This window comes from Pipistrellus hanaki, assembly GCF_964339955.1.
Source record: "Pipistrellus hanaki genome assembly, chromosome: 14".
Lineage (NCBI taxonomy): Eukaryota > Metazoa > Chordata > Mammalia > Chiroptera > Vespertilionidae > Pipistrellus > Pipistrellus hanaki.
In genome coordinates this window covers 42,436,532-42,461,879 of record NC_140516.1, presented here as the reverse complement: position 1 = coordinate 42,461,879, position 25,348 = coordinate 42,436,532, and the positions used below count along the sequence as shown (strand labels likewise).

Genomic DNA, 25,348 nt, shown 5'->3' with positions numbered 1-25,348 from the left:
TGTATAATTTGGAGTTTCTGTATTGTTCTGAATACCCAGTGTTGAGGTTGCTTCAAGAAGCACTATTTTCTTTCCATTATTGTGAAACGTGAAATACATATAACTTTCGTGTGTGTGTGTGTGTGTGTGTGTGTGCATCCAGAGAAAATACACACAAAAAACGAATAAATGCCATCCCCAGATGCCACGTGAGCATATAAATTAGTTCCTTATTGGGAATTCTGAATGACAAGCCAGTCAACAGGCAGGCCAAGTGGCCTTGGGCTACTTCTCTAATCTTCCTGGCAGGTGGGAATAAAACACTTAGTGTCATAGGATTGTGTTTTTCAATGAGTTCAATGGATAGTAACCTTCTGATCTCAAACAAATGCTACAGGGGTCCTTTCTACTTAATATTTTCTAGCTCTTTGATGTCTACTGCAATCTGCTCTCTTTACTTGACCTGGGCTTTGTCAAACTAATTCAAAATCTGCAGCTGCTTGGGGGCCCTGAAGATAATAGATTTCAAGCCTTCCAAGACTGAGGCACATACTTCATCAAGGAGGAAGTTAATCCTTTCAAATCTCTGTGGGTAGTCCTACACCATCTTTATCGTACTTTCAGATATTCTTTTGATAATAACCTTTAATCTAATCAATTGGTTTGTTATCTCCAAATGTCTTTTTAGTCTGATTTGCAGCTATTATGTCCATTAGCAAGGGATTACAGGGAATGAAGTCAAATGCTGTATATTGAAATAAAACACTTTTTCAAGTCCTTTGGAAGGTATTGGGAGTCACCCATCTGCCTTACTCAGGAGGGCTTAAAAGGTTATGACAGTTGGACCCTGAGGTTGATACAAATGGTTTTGAAATTAAATTTTTCATATTTATAGTTTGCATAAAATCTTAGGGCATCAATGAAAGGTAATTCTAGAAATATTGAATGGCCAGGAGCTGGTTTGCAAAAGTAAATATAGATGAATACCCTTTTCTTTTTCACTTGTATCCCATAATGGGTTACTTATCTTTAGAAACAATGAGATTATTTCTCAGAACCTCAGATTTAATTCTGTGTGTGCATGGGGTGGTGGTGGTGGAGGTGTCTTTATTATGATATGTTCATTAAGAGATGCACATATTTCAATATTGCTTGAGGGTACACCCTACTAGGAGACTTCAGTGTTCTATTCAAGTGGAGTTTCTAGATAACTGAATCTTATCTTTAGAAGCTAATGGAAACTTTCTTCCTTTTATTTTACTTAAAAGGTATTCAAAATTAATTATAATCCCAAGTTCCTTATTAAAGTATCCTGTATTTGTTATTTTCTTCATTAAATGAACTTTAAATGTATTACTATCCTTTGTAATAATTGCAGTATATAAGTGATAAGTATTTTCTTTATTGATTGAACAATAGTTTTGTACAAAATGTTGTTGGTGTGGCTGAGCTGCTTTTCTGAGTTCTGTTTACCAATGGGAAAATGGGTCCTTGGATAAATACTTTCTTATAGTTACACTAGAGGCCCAGTGCATGAATTCGTGCATAGGTGGGATCCCTCAGCCTGGCTGGGGATTGGGGCCCTTGGGGCTAATTGGGGCTGGCTGACTAGGGGGCGGGATTATGGCTGGCTGTGGGGAGGGACCAAGGGAGGTTGGCTGTGGGAATGCACTGATCACCAGGGGGCAGCTCCTGCCTTGAGCATCTGCCCGTTTGTGGTCAGTGCACATTATAGCTACCAGCAGGTCAACTGCTCATAATGGTTGCTTATGCTCTTAAAATGGACTTTTCAAATCTGAACTGAGAAAGAAATTGAAAGTTTTACAAAGACTTAATTTGAAACAATTACATTTTGATTAGTTTCTTATGAAAGTGAAGGACCTCTGTGGACCACTTAACTAGTAGCTCCCCTGCTAACCTGTGCATCTCTCTAACAAGGATCTCATTCTTTTTAAATGTCTTCAATTTTCCCTGCTTTGCTTTCCATTCCCATCTCAAAACACTTTCAGATGTGAGTATTTGCTTACCATTGATGCATCACCAATGGAATTCTACCTTTATTCAACCAAACTTTCAGGATGCAGCTTTGCTTGAGTGACATTTACACCTGAAGTTCCATATTGGATATTCAGGGTATAGTTATCCAGCATTCCATGCAGCAGAGAAAAAATGGGTACCTTCTGAATGAAAGACAAAGAGAACAAGAGGAACCATCCTTTCACACCTACTTCCATCTTCTTTTCCGCCTCTGAAATAGATGACAGAATCCATAGAAATAGTCTGTGGATCAGTGGCATTTTTAGGTTGGGTAAGAGCCATCGCTTGAAGATAGAACATGGCCCATAGTCACCCCATGTCCCTCCACTAGTGGCCTTGATGATTTACCTCAGTTCTTTCTCTGTGGTAGAAATGTTAATGATGGTCTTGAAAGGGCAACATAAACCATATTTGAAGAAGGAAGACAGAGACAAATCCTACCACAGGGTTTTCAGTTGCTTTCAAGATCTTCAGTTCTATTTGTAGAGCTTTTATGGTCCTGAGCCAAGTTCCTGGCCCTGTCATGAACAAGGCCATAATTTTTATGACTCAGCCAACACTTACTGAACATCTAGACTATGTGAGGCACTAAGCTAAGTATGCAATGTGATGGGTAGGATACATCTTCTCTGTAGTCTCTGATCTAGTGAAAAATGCATATTATATAGTGAACACTTAATTTCTAATTGTTATGCCACACAGAAGGCAGGAAAAGCCCATGAGAGGACCACTTGACCCAGATTTAAGGAAGGCAGAGGGTTAGGGAAGGCTTTCCAAGGGAAGCGATGTCTCAAGGGAACTAAGGAAATAAAGAAGAATTAGTTTCTCTTTGTGTGGAGGATAACAAAGTATGTCTGTTGTACCGAGAAAAAACTTATAGGCACCAGGCATTTCCTAACAGTTAGAATTGTGGATGGGGGAAAAAAAGTTATTTGAGGCTGAAGAAGGAGGCAGGATACAAACCATAAAAGGTTTTGTTTACCGTAATGAGGAGTTTAACTATCATGCTGAAAAAGAGAGACATGCATTGGAAATTTTAGTTAGAAAAATGGACCTGATCAGACATTTCCTTTGAAGAGTCAGAGAGGGGCAGGAGTGGAGGCAATGTCAGGAGTTAGGAGCCTGGGGTAGAAGGCTGAAAGAGAAGATGCATTCCTGCCCTCAAAAAACTTACTGAGAGAAATTATTGAGCAAACCTATCCCACTACCTGGCAGTAGCATCAGGTCAATATTATCCACCAAGGATGAGACAGGAGGAAGGACCTCAATGCACTTGAACCAGGGAGTGGATCAAAGAGTTTAAATCCAAGTGTATGGAGATCTGAAAACTTGTGACTTGGGAAGACCAGGGATAAAAATTACCACGATATATTACAAATATTTGATCCTGATATAAAAGGCCAAGGGGAAGGTGGGTATCTGCCTCTTGAAGAGTTTCAAGAATTCTCCCATTCATACCTTTCCCTTCGTAGATTTTGAGATGGAAATACCTTTTCCCACTGGGCGGTAGACCTCATATCTAATGTTTACTCAGAAATTTCTGAGGGAAGATTTTGCTTTAGTGACCTAAGCACAAAGCCCTCTGAATATGAGAAAACTTACCTGACTTGTGATTTCAGGGACATCTGTAGATGCTTTGCTTTCCCATAGCAGAGCTGTTGTAGGATTTTGGGGTGTATATGCAGCCAGCAACCCTTTCTTCATCTCTTGTCCCAGGTGACATGCAAGAATCATACAATCTGAATCCAGGATATCACTGACCTAAGAGTTTCTCCTTCTTGAGCATTGTTTCCAGCTGTTCAGATTCCAAAGTATCATCCTTCATTGCCTCCCTGAAACAACATTTCACTGTACCTTTTCTCCCGAGGATGAGATTAATTATTGCTATACACCCCATTCTTAATTATATTTCCAAACTGCAGCTGATAAGGAAACTTGCCGAAATAGTCCCCAGGCACAGTCTTCTTTTTGAATAAGAAGAGATTTTTTTTTTTTTTGATGGAGCAATTATGACAAGTTCTTTTTCATTTTCTCTCCCCTCTGTTTGTTTGAATTACCTGTGCCTTGTCCAACTGACTTTGTCTTTCTGATGAAATGCCCGGCTTTTAAATGCCCCCTTCTTTGATGCTATCCCCACGTACTGGCCCCATCTCCTCCTCAAATTTGACCTGTATGATAAGCTGACTGTTAAATGGTTGCACGTCAGTTTCACTCACAGGAATCATCTGTACAGTAGAGGTTCAGAGATTTTGGTATGAAAAATGGCCCTGTAGAAATCAACTGTAATAGGAAACCTTCTCGAGCAGGTCTTTGCCAAGGAGCCTAGATTGGGAGCTGAGGGGAAGATAATCTATCTCATGGAATCCCTTGGCAGTTAGGATTTGGACAGATACTACATTCAGCACCTCTTTTATCAGTTTTTTACAACTTTCCGAGAATCTTCTACTCTCTCTACCTTATTCACATCAATCAATAAACAATATACTAGCTGGAGAGAGGCCAAGCTGTGTCATTGAGATAATGAGGCCTAAAGAGCTGATAGATGCTAGAGAAGAGATCCTGAAGCATTTTTAGTGCCCAGACCAGCTTGGATTCTTACCACCTTCAGCCACATTATCAAGGGGACAGAATCTAATCGCTCTAAAATTCAGAGCATTGTGAGAGGGAGAGGCCCTGTCAGGCATCAAGATTGTGTGTTTTTCTGTGTGTGCATGCATAGGCGAATTATTACAGCTCCTTATAATACATATAGTTATAAGTGCAGTTAGGTGACCTAATTTTGCATATTTCTCCACTGGTCAATAATTTCCAAATAATTATGTGCTCCTTTTATAACATAAAATATACATCTTTGTAAAGGCATATTTAATTAGAGGGATGATTGTGTTATCATAAATCTGTTTCTTCAAGAATCCTACCCTCATTCTCAAACCATGCTGTATGCCTTAAATTTATACAGTGATGGATGTCAATTGTTTCTCAACAAGATTAAAAAAAATCCAAAATCTCCACCAAAATGTAACTAAATAAAACGGTTCCTATCTGTAAACAAACAAAACCAGGATTTCCTTGCATTTAAAACGATTGCATAAATCAGTTTTGCTAAGCTTCTATCCTATTGTACATGTTTTCCTCCTCCGGCAAATCCTCCCTGAAGCCAGGCTTACAGTATTGCCCTCACAATTCTTCTGTATCTACCCAGTCTTCAAACATGACTTCTGACTCTACTTCTACACTACCTACACCCTGGGTGGGACTTTGTCTTTACTCTAAAGACACTCACTTTCTATTTTAGCAGGAATGACATGTAAAGGGACTGACATTATAAGGCAGTGGCTAAGGCATGTGTACTCCTCATATGCCTGACCAAGTGACCTGGACTTTGTGTGCTCAATACATGCTTACAAATCCAAGATGAGGCTCTATAGCATAATGGGTAACACAATGACTTTGTAACTAAACTGTTTATAACCTGTGTGATCTTGGGGCTGGCCACTTAATCTAGATGTGTCACAGTGTATTAATTTGTAAAATAGTAATACTAATAGCGGCTGTGTGATCATGGGGTGGTCACTCAACATCTTTGTTTCTCAGTGTATCTATAAACACTGAGTGGACAGATAATTATGACCATCCCATCAGTGCTTTGTTGGGCCACCTTACCAGGTAAAAGGTACTAGAGGAAAATGATAGATTCATTGTCTGGTATTGACACTACAGTCTGATAGAGGAAACATATAAACAACAGCAACATGACTCATTTGGGGACAGCATTATACCCAGTGCCTTAAAAAAAAAAAAAAAGTATTTTATTGATTCTTTACAGAGAGGAAGGGAGAGAGATAGAGAGCTGGAAACATAGACCAGCCGCTTCCCGCACACCCCCCACTGGGGATGTGCCCACAACCAAGGTACATGCCCTTGACCAGAATTGAATCTGGGACCCTTCAGTCCACAGGCCGATGCTCTATCCACTGAGCCAAACCGGTTTTGGCACACCCAGTGCCCTTTTGAAGCCTAGCCTGCTGAGGGCATGTGAGACTTCCTATTTCTTTTCACACTTACCTAAAGCCTAGTTACTTTTTGTTTCCGCTTTCTGTGATGTTGGTGATTCGTTGGTGACCTACACATGTGAACAAGTAACCCCTACTATATAGTTTTGTCTAGAATTTTAGATATGTTCCGGAAGACAGACAGCAATCTTTAGGAAGTCTTGTATATATGTTGCTTAGGGAAGGCTTGTTCATTTTTTCAAAATGACTCATGAAAGGGAGCATTGACCTAATACAGTGGGTGAGACCTATGTGTGCATTAAATTCTTCACTAACAGACCACCATTTCTTGCTTGAGTGGTTGGAGCCTTGGCTTAGGGTAAAAGTGTTAGAGGACATCACTCACTATTAGTTGACTACAGATGAGACATTTGCATGCTGCATCCAATCAGAAGCTTTGTCTGAGTTGCAGCAAATAGGACAGGCAGACAGTTCTGAATCCCTGTGACAGGCTCTGCTCCATCCCTTTAGCCCAATGCCATGTGTGTGGAAGTGATGCGATCATTCTGCCTACCGATCTTTGCCCAAATCTAAGAATCCAAGGCTTCTTTGCAGGAAACAGAAGAATACAATGACACAAGGCAATCCCCCTTTTAGGACCCTTAAGAAATGGTACCTCCAAGCCAAAACCGGTTTGGCTCAGTGGATAGAGAATCAGCCTTTGTACTGAAGGGTCCTGGGTTCGTCAAGGGCATGTACCTTGGTTGCGGGCACATCCCCAGTAGGGGGTATGCAGGGGGCAGCTGATCGATGATTCTCTCTCATTGATGTTTCTAACTCTCTATCCCTTTCTCTTCCTCTCTGTAAAAAAATCAATAAAATATATTTTAAAAAAAATGGTACCTCCTATTTCAAAGAAAGGTCCAGAACATTTTTGTTGCTGTTGTTGTTTCAGATAGCTTTACTTTTGTGGCCAATTTGTGCCTACTGTGCCTTTTTTTAAAAATACATATATTTGGAGGATTATGTGCTTGCCTTTACTTTCCACATCCCAGTGCCCGTTAGCGATGAACCATTCCCTGGGTGGCCTGCCAGAGCCCCAGCCTGCAGAAGCCATCAACCAGGATTGCCTGGCTTCATGGTCTGGAATGTGGTAAAAGCAGATTGGACATCTGTCTGGGGCTGGTGGAGACACATAATAGAGATGATCCTGGGTAATATTCAGATTGATGTTTTACCCCAAGGGTGGCTGGAGGGGTTTTGTTTTTCGTATTTTTTCAGCAGAACCACTTTAAAAATTCATAGTGCACCTGGCTGTTTGTTTCTGTCTTTTGTTTCTCATCTATTCTGGCACAGCCCAAAGGTTCCTCAGCAAGAGGCTAAATTGGAAAAGGGTTGTATTCAGTGCTGAGAACAAAATGCGTGCCATTTTCATGAAAATCGCCTAAGTATAGGTGCTGTGAATGGAAAACATGGGGTGTTTTTCTGGTCAAGATTCCCAAGACTTAGCAGTATCGTGCGGTTTACTTTTCAATCAGTCTTCGAGCATAACATCCTTCAGCCAAGTGATGCATTTGAAAAATGGGAGTGTGGGTGGGATCCTATTGCTTCTGAATTCCAAAATGCTCAGAGGTGTGTGAAGAGCTGCATGCAGACGGAAGGAACCTGAGCAAAATGGCACTGTTGTTCCCAGTTGATAATCTTACTGAATCTCTTACAGTAAAGATGATAAACCAGTGAGAAAAACAGTTGTTATTTGATCAGAGAAAGGCATGCTATCTCTTCCATGTAGGATGTAATCTTGGTTCCAAGTGAAAACTCTGGTTTAGCTATAGATGAGTCCATTTAAATGTTGTTAGGATCCAGGGAACTAAGTTTCAGATGAATTCATCAGTGGAAGTGTCAATATCCACCCCCCCACCCCCACCCCACCTGCCTCTCTCTTTCTGTCCTCTCTTCCATTCTCTCTTCCTCCCTCTCCCTCTCTCCATCTCTCCCTCTCTCTGTCTTTCTCTTTCCCTCTCTTCCCTTTTCTCCAGGAAAAATGAAGAAAGATATTTAGCCTCAAGGCTGAACTTTAATAAACAAAGTGACCTTTACACTTTAGCTCAGAGAAGGAAATACAATCTTACCAGTATCATATCATTGGCACCTGAGCCTTGTGGGATGGAGTAGTGCCTGGCTATAATGCAGTACTAGAAGAATTTACCTTCACGGATTAAACAAATTCTGTAAAGGGACTGCTGAAAAATGTGGTTTGCCAAGACGATTTACATCTTCTTGAAAACGTGCCACCTTAGATTTAGAAGCATGTTGACATTTCTACAATTTAAAGCTTCTATTTAGCACAAACGTCCTTTCTGCTGTCCTTGTTATCATAGGCTTACCTTGATTTCAGAAAATATGAACTGCCAACATGTGGATTAAGAAATACTTCACTTGACAAAAGGAAACAGCACAGACTTCTTTTTTTTTAATATATTTTTTTATTGATTTTATACAGAGAGGAAGGGAGAGTGATAGAGTTAGAAACATCGATGAGAGAGAGTCATCGATCAGCTGCCTCTTGCACACCCCCCACTGGGGATATGCCCGCAACCAAGGTACATGCCCTTGAATGGAATCGAACCGGGACCCTTCAGTCCCCAAGCCGACGTTCCATCCACTGAGCCAAACTGGTCCCGGCAGCACAGACTTCTTTTACATAAGTTCCTTGTACCTTCTGCTGAATTAGGGTAACACTTAAGGCTCAAATGCCAGAATTGAGTGTCAGGATTAATTAAAGATGAAGCATGGTGTTTGGGGGAAAGGTAATATCAAGTATAGGTACATAGGATTTGATTCACTAACAATTGATCTGCCTGTAATCTCACTAGAATGTATACTCTATATATATATATATACACATATGAACTGCAAGAATCACTAGAAATTACCTTTTTAAAAAATATATTTTATTGATTTTTTACAGAGAGGAAGGGAGAGGAATAAAAAGTTAGAAACATCGATCAGATGCCTCCTGCACACCCCCCACTGGGGATGTGCCAGCAACCAAGGTACATGCCCTTGACCGGAATTGAACCCAGACCTTTCAGCCCGCAGGCCGACGCTCTATCCACTGAGCCAAATCGGTTTTGGCACTAGAAATTACATTTTATTTCCAACTCAACATGTAGAAATTCAGGCTCAGAGAGGTCACGTGACTTTCCCAAGGTCCCCAAATTGGACAGTGGCAGACATATGCTCCATTCCCACTCCCCTGCCCACTGGCTTCCCCCTGTGTTCCTAAACCAGTTCATCCACCTCCTGGGGACAGTAACATTTAGAATACTGGACCTCTTTCTCAGCCTACACTTGTGGCACATTTTTTAGCTTGATCGTGTTGGGTCACTTGAGTACATGCAGCAAACACCTTGTTTTCCATAAATGCCAAAGATAACAGAAAAGGGTTCAGATTAGATGCCGACTTGGTCACCTCTCCAAACATGAAGGTCAATCAGAGACAGAGTTCTCACCACACATGTAGCCAGTGTCAGCGTCACCTATCGTCCCTGCGCTTCCCATTCTTATTATTTTGTACCTGATTCTCACATATAAATTTGAAAGTAATGAGATAGACCTAAGGCCACAAAAAGTTTAAAGCCAGTTCTGTTCATTTGATAAAGTCTCAGAAAAGCATATTCTGAAGCAAAAAGAGGGAGGGGCGATGCATGTGTTACAAGAATGAACTAACAAATGTTACATGCCTCCTATGAGCCAGCAATATAGATAGTCAACTGGTAGTTCCCAAACTATGCTCCCCAGGGCCCTAGTTCTTTTGAAGTTCCAAGAACAAAAGTAAATGTTGTCTTTGAATTCTTGGCAAATGTTATTACACATGTATCTCCCTCTTTTGCTTCAGAATGTGCTTTTCAGAGACTTTAGCAAATGAACAGAAACTTAAACTTAAAATTTTTTTCTAGTATTTTTTATTTTTATTATTTAATTTTTTTAATATCAGAAGAAGGGAGAGGGAGAGAGAGATAAAAACATAAATGATGAGAATCATTAATCAGCTGCCACACTGGGGATTGAGCCAGCAACCCAGGCATGTGCCCTGACCTGGAATCCAACCATGACCACCTGGTTCATAGGTAGATGCTCAACCACAGCCACACCAGCTGGGCTTTTTTTTTTTTTTTTTTTTTAGTATTTTTGAAATTTCTTTGACTACTGAATCTTTATTTAATTATTAATTTCACTTAGAAAATATTGTGTTCAGTGCTTTGGCTCTGTTAATCGTAAAAAATATGTACTCTGGGAAGTGGGCATGTTAAGCCCTATTTCATAACCATGGAAATAAAAGACAGCATAGCAAGTGATTTCTCAAGGTAATACGCTGAACTAGGACTGAAAGTTGGATCTGTGTTCTTAGTTCCTGTTTGAACTTCAATTCAAATACCTGTTGGCTCACACGGGTGATTATAGCTGTGACTAGGAATTCTTTGGGCACAGGTATCTTATTTTAAAAAAGATTGATTGCATATGAATTGGGGGAAAGAGGAATAACTCCAATGTCTAATATGTTCTGCGTCCTCTCAGTCTGTTGTTTGTTATCCCATTTTGCACTTGATCTTAGCCAAAAGGCCTAGAAGCGATGTTATCCCATTTTGAACAGCCACAAAGATAAAGTACTTATTTTTTACTTTAGCTCTGAATTTTTGCTGCTTTTTTTCCTTATATTAATAACAAATGCCAACATAAGCCAGCTTTCAGTTGAGAAGACACCAGAAAATGTGTGGATTATGGTCAACTGGAAAATGTAGGACCTCTCTAGAGGGGATAGCAGTATGACTCTGGTAACATGGTCCCAGGAAATCTGGACATTATTGAAAAATTGGCTGATACACAGTGCTCATTGGAACAACATTATCTACTTTCAACATAACTTGGGTGCCAGTCAAAGTCAGCCTATGGACCCTGGGGTTTTAACCAAAGCACTGTCTCTCACTGAAATAATTCTTTTTTGCCTGATGGTTTCCTTCGTGGCAGCTCCACATTCAGTGGCTTGAGGAATCTATTGAACATTGAAAAGGCACATATGCTCATTTACATTGGCAAGTGTAAAAGTGGGGAGACATATGTTTTCTTTGTTCTCCCCTCCTGTTGGATCCTTAAAGAGTGTTGATTGTCAGACTCTGCTGTGATTTCCCAAGTTGTGTGCTTCTGAAAAATCTTTGCCAGAATCTCCAGTGCTTATAGATTTGCCTGGAAATAACTCTGAAGTATGATTGGAATCGCAGTGGATTGGAAGTCTTCTGGTAACACTTCACTGCCCAGATTCGGGATATTGGATTAGATCTAAGATTATGTTCCTGGCACACTTCTCTTAGCTGAACCACATCAGTAATGTCTTCAGAAGCTCCCAGCTCCATGTTCTCTTCTTTAATCTACATTCTGTACTACCTCCAAAGTGATCACTAAAGGGAGCTACAGTCTCTATTTTTTTTTTTTAAATCATGACTGTAGGTATGGCTCCGAATAAATAGGTTCTCTTGCTACTTCACTGAAACCCCCTTTGCATGATGAGTGAAACTCTTTCAACTTGGCTGTAGACTGGATGACCTGCCTTCTGCCATTCTGAGGAACTCGCTGTTACCTGAACATGCCTTGTACATTCGCACTTCTCGGTCCTTGCCTATGTTAACCCCTCCGCCTTGAAACCCTCCCCACCCCTGTCAACTCCTCGACATCCTTCAAAGCCCACTTAAGTGTCCCATGTTCTACTTTGTCTTCCCTCATTCCAACAACAGGAGTTCCATTCTCACAATACTTTGTGTTAGGACCTATAACTCATGTACTTTTCCCACTGAATTTTCTCTCTTCTGTCTCGGGGCTGACTGTCGAAGAATTCACAAGGTAATAGGGCATTCAGCTACTCATTCATAATTTAATATTCAGTCTTGGGCACAGTAACTAGCTCTTGGTGCCTAAAACTGCTTAAATAAATTAGAAGGGGAAAAAGTAGAAATGAATGGTTGGATAGTAAACATCTGACCAATCTATAGGGAGTGAACAATTGTTTGTTTGTTTGTTTTATTTTTTTTTAAAAAAAACACACCTTTTTATTTCCCAAATTTTGTTTTCCCATTTGTTCTCAGAATGACTATAAAAGGGATCTGAAAATGTTAATTTTGAGGAGGTTTCTATAATTTTATTGAAACATCCTATAGATAAGACAGATTATAAGACTGCATTTAGTATAATTATATCCAAGAGAGAAAATTCCCCTCAGTTACGTTTTCTCTTTGGGCAAATTTAAAGGTGTTGTTCAATAACCACTCCACGGCCTTGCTTCACTGGTTAGGTTAAAAGACCTGTGTTATTATGTTGTCAAATATTTAAAATGCAGATCTGGGAACCAGATTTCTGAGTGTGAGACATAGAAATGTCAAAAACGTTCTTGAATTACCATGGAGAAATCATCATGCCCCTCCCTGTCTGATGTTACTCCCTCAAGGTTTCTTCAGTGTCCAGTTGGAATGTCCTAATTCACATTTGTAAGTGCTGTGTAGTTCTTAAATGGAACGTCATGTATGTATGCCATCTTCTTGATGAGTAGTTTAACACATCTGAGTTTCTATGTACAGTGAGCTTACAATTTGTGCTAAATGGGTGACATAAAAATTCTATGGATTGATAACAGTCAAAAATGGGGAAATTGTTTTAATTTTCCTGCAGTTTCTTTATTCAGGGAACACAGTTATTGAAGTCTTATAAAATTTAAAGTTTCTGACTTCTCTACTATCATTAAGCTTGAAACACTCACCTGGGATCACCCATGTATATGTATAGGTAGTATGTACAGAATGATAATTTCTTTCTGTTTTTTAGATGAACATATAAAATGTATGTAGGCAGAATATTCTAAATAGAACATGATGATGTAGGAATGGTCATTTATAAAAATCAGTGATAAAGAGAAGCAACCCTAATTTAAAATGAAGGAAAAGTATGAACAAGCAATCTACCAAATAAGACTATTTAAATGACTAAACACAAATGACAAAAGGAAGCAAGGGACAGAGAAAAGCAAAATCCACTCTTATTAGTAATGTGTATGGATTAAAAAGAAAATGTATCTTGTTCCCCAGTCAGCTTAGAAAATGTTGTAAAAATGAAAGCGGAAAGGGTGGGGGTGAGATGGGGGGTGTGTGGAAAAAAAGTCCCATTGTTGGTAATGGGCACATTCCAGACAAGGAACTTTAAATTAGTCCTCTCTTTTTCTGAAAGGCATTTGGTAATATGTATCAAAAGGGGTTATACATTGATATGCTTTGACCCATAAATTTTACTTCTAGGAGATTACTTGAAGAAATAATAATTGATGTACAGAAAATTTTAATCTACATTAGGTCATAAGATTATATTAATGAAATTTGGAAACCTTCTAATAAGAGATTAATTATGTAGTGGCTTAGCCATATAATTAAAGTTAATGTAGCCAATAAAAAATGATAACACAGAAGAATATTTAATAGCCTGAAAAATGTTTGCAGTATAGTTTTAAAGTGGGAAAAGCAGGTTAAAAAGCAGAAAGTATCATGTGGTAGTCTCTTCTCTCTCTCTCTCTCTCTCTCTCTCTCTCTCTCTCTATATATATATATATATATATATATATATATATATATATATATACATATATATATACATACAAAGTTATGTACATATGTGTATCCATATATACATAGAAAATGTTAGTGATAACAATCTCTGTGTGATATTTGAGTGATTTTTCTCTTATTTTTTCTAACTACTTTCTGGAGGACATTTTCTACATTTTTCTGTAATGAATGCATGTTAATTCCTACTCATATTTGAGAAAAAATACTAATTTTTATCACAAATGAGATTAATAATTTAAAAGAAACAAAATTATTGTATCATTGCCACAGACATTCCAACAAGTAGACATCTGCCAAGTAGCTTAAAAACCTGCACCCCAAGAGCACTCTGTGGCTTCATCATTTATACCAAATTAAAGGAATCAGGTTCAATACCAGCTGTCTGTGAACTGAGGAGGGGCCAGGTTTGAGGGGCTCCCCAGTGGTAAGAGTAAGCTGCGGCCTGACGCAAAGCATGGCCTTCAGAGAACAAGGTCATGGCCAACTGGAGCTCTGAAGCAGAACCTGCCAGTATTGTAAGCTGGTCTTCACAAGTGAAAGTCTAAAATGTCTCAGACTTGGAAGCACTCAGTGATTGACTGGTGTGACTTCATTTGGTCATCAAGATATTTTTCTGGAATATATTTGTTTTAGGCTAGGGTTATTTTGGAAATGTTTTAATTTAATAAAATATGTCAGAAGACATTTTTTAGATTGAAATGTGGAAGAAAGGATTCAATTATATTAATAGGAGCCTCTCTGGCAGTGGAAAAGGGATTGGGTGAGGAGATAAGAAGAATGATTGGAAGTATGAGAACTATTTAATTTTCAGGAGAGAGCTCAGTACATTTCAGTATTTCCAGAAAGCATTACTCTCCTATAGTAAAATGGATTAATTGAGAGATATTTTCATGACCCTTAGTTTCAGGGAATGTTAGATGATTCTGATATATCTTGTTAAGGAGAGTGTCAATCTGTCCATCTGTTTGAGGACTTCTTTGTCACTAAGTATGGTCAGTATTTTTGAAAAAATTGGTTCAATTACCTAGGAAATTCATTTTTGAGAGATATTCTGTAAGGGTACAAGATTCACTAAGATGAGCATATAATTTATCATCCAAGCTATACAGAGGTGCATCAGTAAGAATATTTATGATGGTGCAGAAGGAGTAAACTAGGACACTCCAGGACAAATTATGACACATGTTCACCCTGCTTGTGATCCATTCCAAGAAAACCAAAATGTCTGTGAACATTCTCTTACAGGGTCAAAGCAGCTTCTAAATCAAGACCAGCCCACTTTGGAAGTGGTAGTGTCTTCCTAAGTGATAGCATCTTTATGGGCATGTTGAACTCATCATGAATATGCATCGGGGTCTCAAAATGCCTTTGTACAGTCACAAGATAGAATGACCATTTAATAATCGGTTTGCACCGTAGCTCCTTGATTAGGAATTATTCTGCTTGGTGAGGATGCTAACTTCTGAGCAACTGTGACTAGACACACAAAAGATATTAACCCGAATAAATGAAGGATCATGTAATTTGCAAATGTTCCATGATGGTAAAATTTTTGTTTTGAAGGCTTTTTTTTTGGGGGGGGGGGGGGGATCCTTATATTCCTTTGGAATCAGGGTGCTTAGAAAGATCACTAACCTCAAGATATATGATTTAGTGGTTATTTTCTTAAAGTGTGGATTCCCTGTTGGTAGTAACTGGGAGCAGATGAGTGTTTTATAGGGTTGGCATAGTAGCAGGATGCATATAGAGCAAGAAACACAAAATAAAAATGTTGGATGGTTTTACACAGGCCTGTGCATGATAAAAATCAAACTTGCTGAATATTTCTGGGACTTATTTCCCATTCATCCATTCACCCTCAGACCTAAATGACCTTTGGTTGTTTTTGTTGGTCCAAGACTATAGAAACATCAATCGGTTTATGTTAAGATCCATGAGAACAATAAGTATTCTGTTTTGAATTGCTAGGTTATGTTGAAATAGAGATTGGTGCTTTTGTTGGGAACATAAAGGGACAAAGAACATTTTGACCTTAAGAAATTTATTTTTAATGATGTCATATCCTCATTTACTTGATGGGATTATGATGCCTAGCTATGGACTTTCTTATTAAAGTTAGTTATGTACATTTTAATAGACATTTAACAGATCTGTCCTCCTATAATTTAATCTGGGTAATTGATGTATCCTGAAAAGCCACAGGCTGGCCTTCTTTGACCTTGGGTCTCTCAATATTTCTGAGACTAATAACATAATTCATTTAGTCTTAATACACATTCATCTTGAATTGTTGCCAGATTAGGAATTTACAGCTTTCAAACATATAACAGAACTACTTCATGGCCAAAACCCAGCCTCAAGTTATCTGTATCTCAAATATGATCATGAGAAGACCTTGTTATTCATATTGCAGATAAACTAATAATTTTTTCTCATTTCCCCCTTCTTTTAATTATAAGTGAAAAATTGTATAGGAACTTGTTGTCATAGAGCCCTATGGTGGCTGCCATCAAACCTGCTATCCCCTCTGTGTGTGTGTGTGTGTGTGTGTTTGTGTGTGTGTCCCCTTCAGAGATGGAATTATTTTTCTCCTCCCTTTTAGTCTAGCCTAAAAGTGGTGACTTATTTCACCAATAAAAATGCTGCCAAATGGATATCCTGGGACTTCTGGGGAACAGGTCAGGGGAAGCCTGGCAGCTTCCACTTGAGTCCCTTTGACATGCTTCTCTTGGGACACTCATACTGTTGCAAGCCAGCCAGCGATCAAGAAAGCCAGCTACTGTGAATCTGCTATGCAGAGTTCTAGCCACAAGGAGAGAGGGCCTGCAGGGCAGAATGACCCGTAGAGAGAAAGAGAGAAGCTAAGGCCAAATGCCTGCATGAAGAAGCCGTCTTAGAGGTGGAAACTCCAGCTGCAGCCACCACAGTGATGCCACAGGGACCCGGAACTGTCCACCTAGCTGAGCTCTTCCCAGATTTTTGACCCACAGAGCCAGGAGCAAAATCAAAGATTGCCTTAAGCCACTGTTGTGAGGTAGTTTGTCACACAACTCTTCATTAGTGCAACAGTGGTCCTTTTCCTCCTCAATAAAATGTGCTACTTCGGCTGCTTCCGAAACATGCAGTCTGAGCTGCAATTTGCTAAGATACAGAACTGCCTAGAAAATAAAATAATGAGAAAACATCTTAAAATGCTACATGTATATCTCCTGCTCTAACTGAGGGAAAAGGAGAGAGGAACGGCAGCTGCTAATGTAATTATACTCAGGGGCATGTCTATTAAGCCTATTCACCCTTTTCTGCCTCTCTAAAACAACTTGAGATGATCAATGTCTATCATTAAATACTTGAAGAAGGAAGGAAGAATTTGCATGAAATAGATCTCCTTGCTAACAGGAGGCACTTCTTCCTGATGGATCTGCTCCAGCCCCATCTTCCTGAGAGCGCTGCAGCAGAAGGGCCCAGGCCATTCTCAGTTTTCGCTTCACTAACCTGCCCATCCTGTTTGAGAGAAACCCCAGTATCCCCAACGTCTTCTCAGGAGAGTTAATGGCCAAATATATTAGCAAGGTCTCATGTGGCTGAGACTTTGGTAATCCTCCCCCATCCACCCTGCCTATATTTGCCAGTTTACCATGAAGCACTCATTTAAGTAAAGCTAAAATATACTTGTCAGGGTGATGATTTCAAGTACAGCAAGGGATGAAGAATGTGAGTACGTTCTGTTCACTAATTTTTAGAAGGAACCATTCCTGTGGGCCCTTCTTTTCATTTTCCTGACTTTCAACTTGACATTTATTCAGACTCCCCAATCAAATGCACAACTTAAGAGATTCTACCAAAAATGCCATGTCCCTCATCTAAATTGAGGTTAAAATGTACTGAAAGCTTCCCTTTCTTGCTCTCTCTTTCTCCCCACCTCTTCTCCTTTATCATTTCTAGAGGAATAAAGAGATTTCTTATCATGAAATGAACATCATTTCTCGTAAAGTTTCCCATCAGCAAAGAAGATGAATGCCCATTCCTCACGGTATCTCAGCTCCTTCTGATAGCAGCTAACATTTTAAAATAATGTAGCCTCTTGGCATTTATAGATCTTGGGGGATTTAGGAGAGAATTTAGTTTGGGACTGGTAATGACCATGAAAGTGTGTTCTGATTGAGTTTGAGCAGAGGCCACAGAATAATGTAGGGATATTTAACATGGCTCAAATATTCTCAAGGTATTTGATCAGTCTCCATAGTAACTGCAGTAATAAAATGTCTCTCAAATTTGTTCATCATTCTTTTCCTGTAAAATACCATTTTTAAAAACAAGATAATACCACGCTAAGCATTAATGAATACCTTGTGTTTTCTAATGTCCCCTTACCATGATGATAGCTACTTCTCCAGAAAATGAATTAATATTTTGACCCTAATTAAACATAGGGTCAGTTTATTAGGAGAAGGGTTACATTGTTTTTATTCTGATTGGTTTTAACATAAAATTCCTCGAGAACTAGTTTCTAGGGAATGTTTATTTCCCTCCCTATACTATCTTTAAGTCAGAGCTTTTTGCCCAATCCTCACCCATCCTTATGATAAAGCTCTGGAAAACAATTTTTTGGAGGAGCAATGATAGAAGGATAAGAAAAAGGAGGCCAGGGCTATTGTGAAAAATCTGAATGTGAAACAGGACTGAGTATTTTGATTCCATAAATTTGTATTTAAAGCAAAAAAAAAAATCTTTATTTCTTCAAGAATATCTTACCAATTATCTTATTATTGAGAGTCGCCTTTGTGTAGCTCCTAGCATCCATTGCAAACTCTCCCACTCCCCCTTCCCCCAGCTAGGCAATATTTTATGAGGTACTTATAATGTTTCCCTCTCTCTCTCTCTCTCTCAACAATCACATTTTAGCAGAACATATAGTGATAAATGTGCCATCCTTTGTGAAGTCATCATAATAACATTTCCTCAGAATTCAGCATCACTTTCACACAGATGATCTGATCTTTACACAGACTTATGCAGCACATGCTGTGGGTAGTTTTACCACTGACCAACTGCGTGGCCTTGAAAATGACTTAATTTCCCCAACTGTCAAATGGACATAATAATATCTATCTGAACTGGTTTTTAGCAATTTAATGAAGTGACATATTGTAAAGGTTTAGTGGCCTGCTGGCACCCAACAGACGCTCAATAAATGTACACTTCTTTATAGTAGCATTACCCTCGATGAGAAAATAGAGGCTCACGAGAAGTTAAGTGAGCTATGAACTCTCCCGAGTGGCAGAGATGACACTCAGATTCATCTTGAAGTCAAGCCCCATGGTACTTTCTGTGATTATAATATCTATTTATGGTCTGTTTTCCTTCTTCTAGTGACTGTCTGAATGGCTGTCATTAAACACGCTCTTTTTTCTGAGGAAGTGTACAAACCCACAACAACATTGACTAGGATCAAGTTTAAGATTTGGTTAGGGTTCTTCTTATGGAAAACATGTCTGTGGTTCCCGGACTCTGTGGGTGCCCTTCAGATCAACTCGCCCAAACACGTTGGCCTGTGTTTCCTTGTATGGGATCAGTGCCATCCACAGTCATGGAAGCAGAGTCTCACTGTGAAGCAGTGTTTTTCCTTTAAAATTGACTCAGGAAAGGGTTTTGTTCAGCAATCACAAGAAAAATGAGAAGAAATCTTATATGAACTTTTTTCCTTAAATTGTCTTCCAAGGAGTGTAACCCATATATGGTCATTCCTGGTGGACCTTACTCTTCTCCTCTGTACTCTACACAGTTGGGCAAAGGGGTATTGAGTGAATTATCATAAAAGTTACATAATAATCAGTAAGTAGGGTCTTCTGACAAGGCTAGAGACATGAAGAACTGAAATATTTTTATACATTTCTTAAAAACTAATTTTTCCCCTAAGAAATAAGTCATTGGGCCCTCATTACAAACACTTTTTAAAGTATACTCACAGAATAAACTCTTTAGAATGCAATGCCAAGTTTTCCTAGCAATTTCACTGAATTAATATTCAGGTCACAGGCAGATGGTCTATTGCCCAAACATTTTTTTGGTCTGTTAGTATCAAATGAGCCTACTTTGTGTTAATGACCATGGATAGTGCATTAGGTGAGCTTCACTGAGTTTGGGGGTTGGGAGTAGCATTTAGAACGAGTGATTGTACACTGGGTCCATTTTTCTACAGATTTTTTTTCCTCAGTGTACACTTATTTGAACATTTTCCATTTACTCACTTTCGTCTCCTTTTCTCACTATTGTTTGCACTTCAGTGATTTCCTTTACCTGGGTCATTCTGAGATCCTGTGGAACTTCTCCCACTACTGTCTGCCCAACAGTTGTCAACAGATAAGCATGCATTGCTTTCACTTTCCATTCATCTGGGAAAGATAAACATTCAGCTCTCATTGAGAGTAGGTAGTTTATCACCCACAGTGGTCCGCAAACTACTCAATTGCTCTGATTACACTTTGCTTAATTTGTTTTTAATACTAAAGCCAGAGGCCTGCAAATAGCCTGTTATACTGTTTCTAGGTAGAATTTTGTTTGGATAAAGTAGGTAGATAACTGGAGTGGCCAATTACTGCTATTGCGATTTTTCATTTTCATCATTATGAAAAGTATTTATTATGCACTTGTGATATGGTCATCTGAATTGGATTTAAGCCTAGAGCCAATCAAGAGATATATTGTCAGTACATTGTCTCCTCTCGATTCTAATCCACAGATGATAAGGAGTAGAAAAATGTGTGAGAAGAAAATGAACAAAACATAAAATAAATATTTTTTACTTTAGGACGGAGGAAATGGTGAGATAAAGTATATGCCTATAGGTATTGAAGCTGCTCTTTATTAACACCATCCTATCTAAATTATGGAATTCCAGGAACAACACACCTAGGAAAAGAGTCTGGAAAACTAAATAGCAGTGACATTTCTGTAGGAGCAATGTCCCTAGTAGACAACCTAGCAGGATAAAAGAGCTCCCAGCCAAACTTTTGTAGAGTTACATCATGTAGCCATATGTTGAATCTGGAGCAAGTCAAGGAGAGTGAATATGCATTTAATTTTTAATGACACTAACATGTCTGAAGGACTAATGCTCAAAGAAAAGTAAGAAGTGACATAGTTGAAAACTCTGGATTGCATTTCATATTCATTTGTCACCTCTAGGAAAAGCAAATAAAGTTTTCTCCTTCCCCAGAAGTGGATGATGAATGATAGCTTGGAGTTGGGCGGTGGGAGCCTGTGTAGCCATTATTGACTTTCTATAGAAAACAATTCATCTGCTGATGCAGTCAACACAGTATCTGCACATCTTGCAAAGCTCTAATACCCAGGGGGCTGGTCTGAACAGAGAATCATTATTTCCCTGTTAAAGAAAGACACTTCCCCTTGTTTTTACCCTCCCTGCCTCCAAGTAGAACTGCAGGGATTTATTTAAGAGGATGCAGACTCCCAGGGTCTCAGGAATGAAGAGGATTCACCTATGCACTCATTCACTTGTTCATTCACTAGAGACCAAGCTCTATGTCAGGTAAATAAATAATAGCCCCTCTTATTAAAGAGCTCACTTCAGGAATTGTGCAAAGTTTGGGTTCATGTCTTTTTACAAAGTCCTCCAAATTCCTGTCATTCAGATCATATTCCAGAATGCAGAGGATTAAACAAACAAAGCACCATTTATTTAAAGTCACACAATGAGCCAGAAAGAGTAGAGAGCCCTTGTAATTCAACAGACAGTGATGATTGGACATGTTTAAGGGATGTAACCTACACATTTTTGAGGAGTGTTCATTAATTTGAAGTTGCCATTTTGATATTTCCCAGTATAATACCTTCTGGGATAGAGCATATTTATGTACAAATGACATCATTCCTATCTAAAGATGGGTTCACACATATTATTCACATTGTTTCTTTTTTTCAAATAGGTTAAACATTTTCTATTTATATTTTGCTTAAAGACTTTATTTATTTATTAATTTACTTATTAACCTACAAAATGACCAAACAAACCTCAAGCATTTGAAATAAAACCATTAACATTTTTAAAGACTGAAATAATAAGAGTTCACTTATTTGGTTCACAATACTTTAGTAAATACTTTCTATGGTTCAACCACTGCACTGGTTGTAAACCAGGGGTCCTCAAACTTTTTAAAGTGGGGGCCAGATCACGGTCCCTCAGAGAGCTGGAGGGCCGGACTATATGAACTACTAATTCCTACTGTAACACCTCGGCTGCGCTCACTGCCCAAAAAACCTGGTGGGCCGGTTCAGACTCCTCTGCGGGCCGCATGTGGCCTGCGGGCCGTAGTTTGAAGACCCCTGTTAAACGAATGAAGTTGAAGATTGTGATTAAGTAACACATTGGTTACAGTGGTGTGTATTATTGTCTGTGCGTGCATTTGTGTGTTCTTCATTCAGTTGGATTTGAATATAGGCAATAATATGAAATTAAAAAATTAAGTTATAAATCAGAATGAAAAATCTATAATATAACATGTAGATGTGGATAAAGTAGAAGGAACCGTAAACATCGTTTAACTTGTTGTAAGGATAGGGTCATGAGCAGTTGATTTTTCTTTTCTTTTCAATTCGTCTACTGCAGGTCTTACAGAGGTGTTTGTGCAATAAAAAAGGCTAAGTAGAAATAGATCCCAGTTGACCTGTTTGTTTTGAGTGGATTTGAGCAGAGGTTTGAAAGACAAACCACTGGAAGGTTTGTGTAATACAAGCACTTATAAATCTTAGAGGGGGTATTTCCTAGCATCTTCCATCATTTCTAAAATGTCAAATTCCAAAATAGAGGGTTTTAGGTGAGGGCCGTTTAGAGAAGGTGAAATTTTAGTCTACATATTTTTAGTACCCAGAAAAAGCTGCCACGGAAGCCAGGAGTTTCATTTACTTGCTCTTAAGTAGTCATATGTTTGAAAGATGTTTGCATTATACTATCTCTGCTATTGCACCTGGCTGCAGAAAAATCTTATACAGTCTCATGACTTGGAGCATAAATTACCATCAAAGATATTTTAAATAAATAATAAATAAAAATCAGCTTGATTTGGAGATATTCTGTAGACCCAGTTTTTTTATTTTATTATTTTATTTGTATTTATTTATCTATTTATTTATTTATTTATTTATTTATTTATTTATTTATTGTTAATCCTCACCTGAGGTTACTTTTCCATTGATTTTTAGAGAGAGTGGAAGAGAGAGGGAAAGGCAAAGAGAAAACATTCATGTGAGAGAAACACGTCAATTGGTTGCCTCCTGCATGAGCCCCAACCAAAGCCCAGGCCTAGGAGGAGCCTGCAACCAAGGTATGTGCCCTTGACCCAAATCTAGCATGGGACCCTTTTTCTGCAGGCTGACACTCTATCCACTGAACCAAACCAGCTAGGGCCTAGTTTTTTATTTTGCTGAAGTGGTCTTCCAGGAGAAGCAGGTGGTGGGGTCTGCACTCATGGGAAGAGAGGAAAACATATTCTGCTTAACAGAGAAATAGAATATCAGAGGAAGGGGTAAATCACTTTGCCAAGACAAAAGATGCCCTATGAAATATGATGAGCCTCTTCATATTTTTATGGAAATTACTTTGGGCAGAAGTGCAAAAATCATGCTATATATCATGGTTAATTGTGGTTGGAGACACAAAGCAATATAATCATTTGATGACTTATTTGTTGTTTGGGAAACACCTGTTTGTGCTAGTAAATATGAGATAACCTGGAAATATTCTTGTGAATTAGGTGACATATGAACATCCCTGTTTAATGCATACAAGATATTTTAATGAAGTCATGTATGTGAGTTTGTACTTAGCACTTAAATGATAGCTTCATGCCAGCCAAAGAGGCTATCTGCGTGGTAAACTACAGACAAGAAAATGATAACTTTGTCAGAATTTATGGTGGGGAACAAGGATTGACCGGAACATGGATTGAGAGGCAATGAGTCTCCAATTTTTGTGTGCTTTCCATCGTGTCTGAATGCAAGAGCAGCCATGGTGTTTCACTCCCTGCCCCACATCCCTTTTCTCCTCTCCCAGAAGGGAGGTTGAGTGTGGTCCTATGCACCAAAAAGTTGCCAGTTCAATTCCTGGTAATGGCACATACACAGGATGTGGGCTCAATCTTCAACAGGGAGCATGCAGAAGGCAGCCAATCCATGTTTTGAGATGTTTTGCTCTCATGTCAATGTCTCTTTCTCCCTCTCCAGCTCCCTCTCTCCCTCTCTGGAAATCAATTTTAAAAATTAAAAAAAAAAGAACAGAGGTTGTAAGAACAGCAGGGAGCCTTTAATTCTCCCCACATGACATAAACATAGTGCAGGCTGAGTGTGTCTGGTGTGCAATCTTCATGTGACATTTGCAGCGACATCACAGGACACCACTTTTGAAGATGATACTAACTATCCTCCAGATTTTTTTTCTTTAAAATACGTTTTTATTGATTTCAGAAAGGAAAATGGAGGGAAAGAGAGATAGAAACATCAATGATTCAATGATGAGAATCATTGATTTCCTGCATTCTGCCCCCCCCTCCCCCCCCCCCCCCCCCCCGAGATCAAGCACACAATTCGGGCATGTGCTCCTGACCAGAATTGAACTATACCCTTTAGTCCCCAGGCCAATGCTCTCTCTATTTACTGAGCCAAACCAGCTAGGGCACTATCCCAAGGTTTTAATATGATTGCCTCCAAATGCTTGAGAAATCTCAGTGTGTTTGCCTGGCACTCTACTCTTCTATGACATGGCTCTGTTTTACTTTTCCTTTCTCTCTCACTCTTTCTGTCCTAGAACTGCTATCTCCTCAGCTGATAATCTTTAAAATCCCTGGGCTACAGTGATTTCTCTTCATACAGCCACACACTAAGCACATCTTTCATGCTTCTCCGAACCAAACTCAGAAAGTGTCAATTAATACGCTGATGGGGAGGAAGTCAGCAGGTAGCATTAAGGCCACCTGTCAGGAGGCATTAGATGTGCACTTTGACTGAGTGAAAGGAGACCTGCAGTGAGTGGGGAATGAGGTACTTCATCACACATTCCCAGAGGCATAGCATGAGAGAATAAAAATCAGTGTTCCGGGCAGCTTCTCCATCGTGTTCCTTTTGTGGATTGTTCATTACTCTCTGACCAAGATGAACCACCCCAGCGAGAGTGCAAAGCAGATGACACTATTAAGTTTCCAACAGTCAGAGCATATTCTCTTGTAGACAGGAAGACAACTGATGGGGAGATCCAGCTACTCTTCTCAGGGACCTCCATTCATATGTGCTCACACTGTGCCGGGCATCTTTCTAGGTCCATGTGACTACTCTGTAAACTCTTCCCATTCATTCATTCATTCATTTGATAGATATTTACTGAGTATCCTATATAATAAAAGGCTAATGTGCAAATCGACTGAATAGTGGAATGACCAGTGGCTGTGATATGCACTGACCACCAGGGGGTAGAAACTCAATGCAGGAGCTGCCCCCTGGTGGTCAGTGCGGAGCGCTGCTCAGGCAGAAGCGGGGCTCATGGCTGGCAAGCACAGTGGCAGAGGCTGGAGCCTCTCCTGCCTCTGAAGCAGGGCTAAGGACCCCTCAGGGGATGTCCACCTAGGGGTTCCAGACTGCCAGAGGGTGCAGGCCTGGGCTGAGGGATTC

General features: G+C 39.3%; 1 protein-coding gene across 5 annotated transcripts in view; it reads left to right on the top strand.

Moving 5' to 3' along the window:
* Nucleotides 1–25,348, top strand: part of SORCS1 (sortilin related VPS10 domain containing receptor 1) — a 432,258-nt gene that overhangs the window by 254,055 nt on the left and 152,855 nt on the right. The window lies entirely within an intron of this gene.